This window comes from Rhineura floridana, chromosome 1 (assembly GCF_030035675.1).
Source record: "Rhineura floridana isolate rRhiFlo1 chromosome 1, rRhiFlo1.hap2, whole genome shotgun sequence".
Classification (NCBI taxonomy): Eukaryota; Metazoa; Chordata; class Lepidosauria; order Squamata; family Rhineuridae; genus Rhineura; species Rhineura floridana.
Genome location: NC_084480.1, coordinates 287,371,191 through 287,380,139, shown reverse-complemented (window position 1 = coordinate 287,380,139; position 8,949 = coordinate 287,371,191).

The following is an 8,949-nucleotide window of genomic DNA, read 5'->3' as shown; positions in this document are numbered from 1 at the left end:
TCTTGTGCAAAAGGAAGAAGGTTTACAGCTTAGGCGTCAAGAGACCGGTTATAATTCCACAAAGCGCTTTGTTACCAGAACAGTTTAGTTCACGTTTCAGAGGGGTATCCGCGTAAGACTGTTGCAGCAAAACCAGCCCAAAGACTTTTTGTTGTTTTAGTTTCAAATGAACAAGGAAGTCATGGAAATGTGGAAGACATTTCAGTGATACTTAGACTGCTATCCTAGCTCCACTTACCTGGGAGCAAGCCCCATGGAAATGAGTGGTACTTACTGCTGAGTAGACATGGTTAGGATTGCGCTGTTCATGGATTGTTGATAAAATACTTGTTCAAGTTTTAACTTCTATATATTATTTTCCAATATTACTTCACAACGCGTGTGCATTTTTATTGCAACAGCATCTCACTCTCAAAATATTTTCAGAATTTTGAAAATCAGTACATTCTATACCAGCAAAACTGTGAGAGTCAGGGTTTGTTATGGCCAAAGTTTTTACCTACTGTCTCCAGGATTCCAATTGGGGGCTGCTGCCTAATGTGAAAGAAGACATTTCTTCTTAACCATTTATAAACTGTGTTCTCTGCTCCAAAATAGCACCTAATCTAGAAACAACCATTGGGAGAAAGGCCATAGCTCAGTGGTAAGAGAATTGCTCTGCATGCAGAAGGTTCCAGGCTCAGTCCCCAGCATTTCCAAATAAGGCTGGGAGAGCCTCCTGTCTGAAACCTGGGAGAGCTACTGCGAGTCAATGTAGACAGTAATGAGCTAGATGGACCAGTGGGATAAGGATGCTTCCTATCTTCCTATGGTTCACAAAAGCAAACAAAACATCAATAATAATTAAAGCTATCAAATCAAAGAAAGTAACAGTTAAACAAAATCCACAGCCAAGTTAAAAAACACAGCAAAAAGACCTGCATGGGGTCAATAGCCAGAAGTGTGTTATCATACAATCATAGAACAACAGAGCTGGAAGGGGTCTGTAAGGCCTTGAGTCCAACCCGCTCAATGCAGGAATCCACATTAAAGCATACCTAACAGGTACCTCTTGAATGCCTCCGGTGTTGGAGAGCCCACCATCTCCCTAGGTAATTGGTTCCATTGTCATACTGTTCTAACAGGAAGTTTTTTCCTGATGTTCAACCGAAATTTGGCTTCCTTGTAACTTGATCACATTATTCCGTGTCCGGCACTCTGGGACGATCAAGAAGAAAACCTGGCCCTCCTCTGTGTGACAACGTTTCAAGTATTTGAAGAGTACTATCATATCTCTCCTCGGTCTTCTCAAGGCTAAACATGCACAGTTCTTTCAGTCTCTCCTCCTAGGGCTTTGTTTCCATCAGGGCTTTGTTGTTCTATCACCTTCACTGTCAGCTGCAGTCCTGTTGGAGAGGATTGACCTAGCCACTGTGATCTGCCCCCAGGTCATCTGACTACTATAATGCATAGCTTAACTACTGTAATTCGTTCTTTGTGGAACTATCTTTAAAAATGGTTAGGAAACTTGAGCTGGTTCAGAATGTGGCCACTAAAGTTTTGATGAGGATGAGGTAGTCAGCTTCTTTAAAACCTTTACTCTACCAGCTACACTGGCTTCTGGTTTATTTCTGAGCCCAATTTAAAGTGGTAGTTTTAACCTTTAAAGACTTAAATAGGTTGAGACCATGCTATTTGATGAACTGCCTGCACCCATATCAGGCAGCCTGCACTTTGATATCTGCAATGGAGGCCCTCCTTATATGTCCATCTTCTAGCTCAGTGATATGGGTGGTCATAAGGGTGAAGGCTTTTTTCATGGTGGCCCCACAGCTTTGGAATTCTCTGCCAGTGGAGCTACAGCAGGCTGCCACATTTCAAGCCTTTTGCAAGACTTTAAAAATGTATTTCTTCTGACTGGTTTATATGTGAATTGTGGTTAATTGTGGTTTGTACTGCTGTGAAAAGTATTTTTACTTGGCTGGCTAAGTGTGTTTACTGGCTTTTATCTTGGGGATGCTTGATGGTTTTAGGTTTTTGTATTGTTTATATTTTGTAAATTTTTTATTCTTGTAAGCTACCTTGGACGGGCATTGCCCAGAAAGGCAGCCCAGAAATATTTTAAATTGGTTTTCAAAAATCACAGTCTACATCGCCACAAGACCAAACATTTTTATTTGGGCAGCTAGCCCCAATGACTATATCACAAATTGTCTTTGAAATTCCCCGATTTTAAAAACAGCATCTGAGGTAGCATGGGGAATGGGTGTGCTGCTATCTAAGAAAAAAAATTAAAGATTTCTTTGGCTCATAGAAGTAATTTTACATCTCTTTGGATCCTGACTCTTGCTTTTTAATTCCAGGTTTGGGGCAGTAGTTCTTCAATGATAAGAAGAAAGCACTTTACACATTCTCAGAGGCACCTACCTCTTCTGCTAGATCATTGATCAATTGGTGGGTCAGGACCCAGTACTGGGTTGCAGCCTAATCCAAGGTGGGTCACAGCTATGGTTGCTAGGTCTCCATTTTTTGCCCAGAGACTCCAGTTTGGGGGGAGGGGCTCTCCAAGTCTGTTACCCCAATCTCTGGATTCTTAGCTTTCATTTTTAAAAAATTAAGTTTCTGGGTAGTCTGGTTCAAGAGACATACACCAAATGTCAGGGCCCGCCTTCAATTTCTGTTAGAAGTCGGCTGCTCTAATCCCACCCTTTCAGATTTTTAGCCAATAAGTGAAGTCAGTCTTGTGATTGATGAGAGATTTGCTAGAACCCATTGCAAATCCTGAAAAGAAACATCCTTTTCCTGCTTGTCTGCACAGAAGTTGAGTAATTGTATGACTTTCAGCAATAGCAAGATTGCATTTCTCTCTACAATAATATAGCAGGAAACTAGAACTGAAGATCACAGCCGGATCTTGGTAGACATTGCAATGTAAACAATTTCAGTTATGATTATAATAAAAGTGTACATATAGGGTTTTTTAATTACTTGCAAAAATAGCATATTATACATTTTAAATAAAAATATATTATACATTGATTTGGATTCCTGCATTGAGCAGGGGGTTGGACTCAATGGCCTTATAGGCCCCTTCCAACTCTACTATTCTATGACTCTATGATTCTATCTTTCAAATAATTTTTGAACAGAAATGTGAAAAGTGTACATGCTGCAACTTATGATGGCATTACAACAGGGCTGGTTCTAAAGGGTGGCCAGGTGGGGCACTGGCCTGATGGCCCCTGGAGCTACAGGGGCCCCCTCAGCCACCCCACTGCTCCTCTTCAGCGATCCGCACCCCCCATGCCCCCCACCTACCTGTCTGCTGCATTTTACCATTGCCCTTAACAAAGATGGCGGCCACTGTTTCCCTAAGGTACTGAAGCCCCTGCCACCATCTTAGTTGATGGCAGAGATGCGCGAGTGTAGCATGCATGCGTGCCATCAACAAAGATGGCAGCAGAGGCGGCATCATCCCCTTAGGGAAACCGTGACTGCCATCTTCGTTAAGGGCAATGGTAAAAGACAGGAGACAGGTAGGTGGGGGGTCGTGCGCGTGTGCGTGCACGCGTGCGCGCACACACACACAGGCCGGGGCCCAGGGCAAGCTGATGCCCAAGGGCCCTGGCATGCCTGGAGCCAGCCCTGCTTACAACATGTTATTCTTTTCTAATTGTAAGGAGTCAAACAAGTTTAAATTTTTCCAGGCTGTTGAAAAGGGCAGTTTGTTTGTCTAATTCATAGCCTGTTTTGAAAACCTTCCCAATATGAACGTTTAATCTTTTACTCACTTTTCTGGGAGTAAAGCTGCAATACTAATCCCACATACCTGGAAGAAAATGCCATTAAATTCAGTAGGACTTACTTTTGAGTGGACATGGTTAGGATTGTGCTGTAAATCAATGGGACTTTTGAGTGAACATAGCAAAAAATTATATTGTAAATCTTTCTCTCCCCCTCCAATTCTTTTTTTTTAAGCAATTAGTCAGGGCTTACTTAGGTGTCACTGCTTTTATCACATAGGAAACTAATACTGATTAAAAACAATAAATTCTGTAATTGCCAACTGGTTTTGACAATAAACTATTATATGGGATGTAGTTTTTACTTCTCCAGTGCGTGTGTGTGTATGGAATCTTTTCAACAATCCTTTGAGGTAGCGTTGGAAACCAAGGCTGCTCACAGCAAGAAATAAATCCATTTAAAATCCAATAACCATAAAACAATTCTCTAGAAAAGACAATAATGCTGGGAAAAACAGAAGGAAGTAGAAAAAGAGGAAAGCCAAACAAGAGATGGATTGATTCCATAAGGAAGCTACACACCTGAACTTACAGGATCTGAACAGGGTGGTTCACAACAGATGCCGTTGGAGGTCGCTGATTCATAGGGTCGCCATAATTTGTAGTCATCTTGAAGGCACATAACAACAACAACCATAAAACAAATATAAAACAGTTGCAAAACAGCTTAAAGTGGCATGATTTTGAATTTTGGGTTGGGTGAATGAAGTTCCCTATCATCTGAGGTTGCAGTCCTGCGCACGCCTCCTTGTTTGAGGAAGCCCCCCTGAATACATTGGGACTTGTTTCTAAACAAACATGCATAGGATTGCACTACAAATATCTTTACAGGTTGTGGAAATAATACATACTTGACATTCATACTTATATAAATATTTCTTCATACTATGTCTCAATATGTATCTGATTTAACACTATGGTTGTAAATTATTATTTCATCTACATTTTAATTGCACCTTTCTTCCTGGGGGTGGTCATGGTCCTCCTCTGTTGTTTTCAGCTTGAGGGGCAGATTAGGCTGAGAGATGGTGAGTAGCCCATGGTCACCAAGTAAACTTTGTAGCTGATTTCCATTAAAAAAATTAATTTAAATGATTTATACGCAGGCAAGGTTTAGGAAGTAATGCAGATCCACATAATACATTTAAAGCACATCAAAATTGCATTTAAAGTGCTTTATTTTCCCCAAAGAATCCTGGGAAGTGTAGTTTCCTCCTCACAGTTATAGTTCCCACCACCCTTAACAAATTCTGTGGTGGAATTCATGTGCGTCAAATGTATATTGAATGTGCTTAAAATTCATGGTGTGGATCTGCCCTAGATATGCTGTGCATTCATTAGTGAATTATTTTAAAAATACTTTTTTTAATGGGAAGGGCTATAGCTCAGTGGTAGGGCACATGCTTTGCATGCAAAGGTCCAGAATTCAATATCTGGAAAATAATATTGCCTGGAATTCAGAAGAACCAATGCTAGTCCATGTCATCAGTACTGAGCTAGATAGTACCAAATGGCCTGAGTCTGTGTAAGACAGATTCCTTTGTTCCTAAAAGAGGAAAGAGACCCAAGGGCCACAGTGACTTTGAAATTTATTTATGTATTTTACATACAACATTTATATACCACTTTATTGTAAAAAACCTCAAAGCAGTTTACAGAAGGAATGAAAACAACATTATTGTCAAAAACGGTTAAAAATAGGTATTAAAAACATTCAAAATAAATGAGTTAAAAACAGATGAAAAACATAATAGCTTCTACATGCCTGGGTAGGCTTGCCTAAACAAAAAATGTTTTTAGTAGGTGCTGACAAGAATACAATAAAGGTGCCTGCCTAATGTCAATAACAGGGAGTTCCAAAGTGTAGGTGTTGCCACAATAAAGGATCAGTTTCTTACAAGAGCAGAACAAGTACTCTGTGGTACCTGTAACATGGAAAGCGCACCTTGAACAAATCGGCAACCAGTGCAGATTTCAGAGTAGAGGTATTATGTGCTGATATGGTCTCACTCATGTCAGCAACCATGCTGCAGCATTTTACATTAACTGTAGCCCCTGGGTCAGGTTGTGCTGCATGGGGATTTCTGTGACCTTGACTGACTGGCCGCCAGGTTCCTTTAGTTTTGGTTTTTGGTTAGGAACACTGGTTGTGGGATGCTGAGTTTTCTGCCTTACTCATAGGAATCTTCTTGTGGTTGATATGATATTGCAGTTAGGAAATCATCACTGTCTTGTTTTTGTTTTCTTTTCATTTACCTTTGACCTCACTCCCTTACATCTATAGAAGCAACAACATGCCCTCAGCTCTATCCTCTTAAATCCACTGATGATGCACCTTGTTGTTTGCATGATGGTTTGTTTCTTGTGGTAAAAGAGAAGTGGGAAGTGTGGCTTCAGTTGTTGTTGTTCGCAAGCTACTGCCTATGAAGGTAGACCAAACAATGTGTGTTTTCTCTCTGTCAGTTATTGGGTTGGCTTTCAAAGACAGTTTATAGCAGCCAACAGGGTAGGCAGGAAAGGGTAGAGAATCTTCTTAACTCTTACTCATTTCTCAGACATCTCTATGCAGTTGAGGGGTCAAGTCTATAAAGAAGCTTGGAGCAGCCATGTTAAAAGGCAAACAGGGCATTCCAGGCAGGGGGTTGCCAACCTTGCTTGGATATGGATATCATTGCAGAGGATCCCTAGTCAAGCCTTACCAACAGCTTAATCCTAACCATATCTGCTCAGAAGTAGGTCCTGTTGAGTTCTATGGAGCTTGGTTCCTTAGTAAGCATGTTTAGAATTACAGCCATCTTTACTCCTGAGTGTTCCCATCTAACATCTCCACAACACTAGACTCCCTTCTTCCTACAATGGCCTTCTGGTGATTGGCCTGGCCTGTGGGCACTTAAACCCTTCTTGCCAGAAGCAAATAGGCTAAGTTAAATGTTCACTACCTAGGCTTCCTAAGCAGGTGAGAAGGAACGATCCCATCACTTCAGCTGGACCTTGGAACATCCTAATTTAACTAAGATTTCTATCTTACTTTCCAGAGAAATGTTTTGTTTGAGTGGTATGCTCCAAGCAATTGTTGATACTTAATGTATCATGCTTAATGACATCACTAGGACCTGCCCTTGAAATTTCTGGGGTTGGGATGCTTCTGACCTAGCAACCCTAGTCAAACAGTAGTCTACCACCATACAACTATATGATGAAAAAAATAGGTCCTCAAATGCATGTTGGATAAAGGTGGGTCTCGAGTATGAAAAGGTTCAAGACTGCTAGTGCTCAAAAAAGTCGCAGCTTTTATTTTTGGAATCACCACCTGCTTCTGAAATTAAAATGTGTTCAAAACCAGCAAGCCTAAGCTAGAGTTGAGCAACAAAGGTGTTTCTTCTAATATAATATTAGAATATGTCTGTAAAAGTGACCAGACTATATAAACACAGCTGAAGGTTCTGCTTTCCCCCTTGAGGGAGGATTCAATTGCAGGATAAGAACATAAGAATTGTGTTGCTGAGTGAAACTGCAAGTCTGTCTCCAGAACTGACTCCAACAGTAGCCACTCAGATGTCCCCAGGAAAAACATAAAGAAGATTGGATGAAGATACCCATTCCAGAGGGTTAGGTGTGGGGTAGTCTGATAGAACAAACATGAAAACCAGCCTTGCATGTGGCACCTTAGACAAACAGTTTTTAATGCTTTATCCCAGTCTGCATCTGTATTGGAATTGCTTTTTAAGATGTTTTTAAAGATGTTTTTTAAAAAGAAGTTTTGTTTTAATATCTTTTAAAGGTTTTTTTTTTTTAGATTTTTAGAGTGCTTTTAGTGTTTGCTGTCTTGGGCTCCTTCTGAGAGGAAGAGTGAAATATAAATTTAATAAATAAGGTTTTGTGTAATAAAATCTCTTTATCAGCATTTGGTAATGAGAAGCTTAATGCCTCAGCTAATATGGTTAATAGCCACTAATTGATTTATCATTCATTAATATGACTAATAGTTTCTTATAGCTGACTATTGGCCAGGTTCACATGGTAGCTAAAATCCATATTGAATTTGAAGCTTTTCCCTTTGCGATAGAGTTCCACGGTTCACACACGTCCATCCACCCTAACTTCCAATTTGCTGTGTTGTTCACACACCTTCGCCTTTATTAGTATTGCTGTTTCCTTGTGCCCCCCCCCAATTTAAATGTTAACTTCCTCCTGAACATCCCCATTGCTAATTGAGAAGGGGTGGGTTTTTCTATAAATTTCATGCTAAGGCTGGAGACAGTGGGGGGTGCAACTGACACCAAATTACTTTTTTCTGTTGTCAGTTTCATTTCCTCTAGACAAAGCCCTTTTTTGTGAATAAGAAATGAAATGTTTATAGTGCACAGTGTGTATATTTTTGTGTTTGTGTGTGTGCGCGCACACAACCTCTTTGTGAACGAAACCTTAGTTGCAACAGGGCTTCTGCAGGAGCTTTCCCCGGGCTGTGTCCCGGCTGGAAAGTGTTAGATGGGGGGGTTGACCCTGTGACACCCTTCCCTGGCTCTCCCTGTCAGGTTCCTACCTGCTCGTGGTTACTGCCTGTCTCTAGGCACCACCAGGGACTCCACCAGTCCGGACTGTCCTTTTTTATGGTTTCCCTCTCCGCTCTAGCATAGATCTCAACAGATCCCCCTGCTAGGCAGCACCACCAGTCACGTCCTATAACCAGTATTCCTAGAGACTCTGCCTGAGTCTCCCTCAATTAGGTTACCTCTATGACTGCGTGCTTACGCTGTCCCAATCCCTTTGATTTACTCAGACTGCTTATAATTCTGGTTTGCTCTGAATACTTGTGGTGTTATTCTTCCCTTCCCCGCTGCCACCATTTGTCACTGTTTCCCTTCAACCTTGGTTATTTACCTCACCCTCCCTTCTGGTCTGTGAAACCCCAGCCAAGGATCAGGCCTTTGGTAAACCAAATTAAGTATTTATTAAATAACACAGATAACAAGATTTCTTTAAAAGGCACATAAGCATATGGTTACATCTATTCCTGAGGTACTGGTCTTAGTATTAATCCGAACTCCACCCTCTCCTCACATCCACCAACTCTCCACACAATCTCCTCTCAAAACCCACCAAAACAACCCACTAACATTCACCACCCAGATTTACCTGACATCCTTCCATTTATACTGTCAGCCAT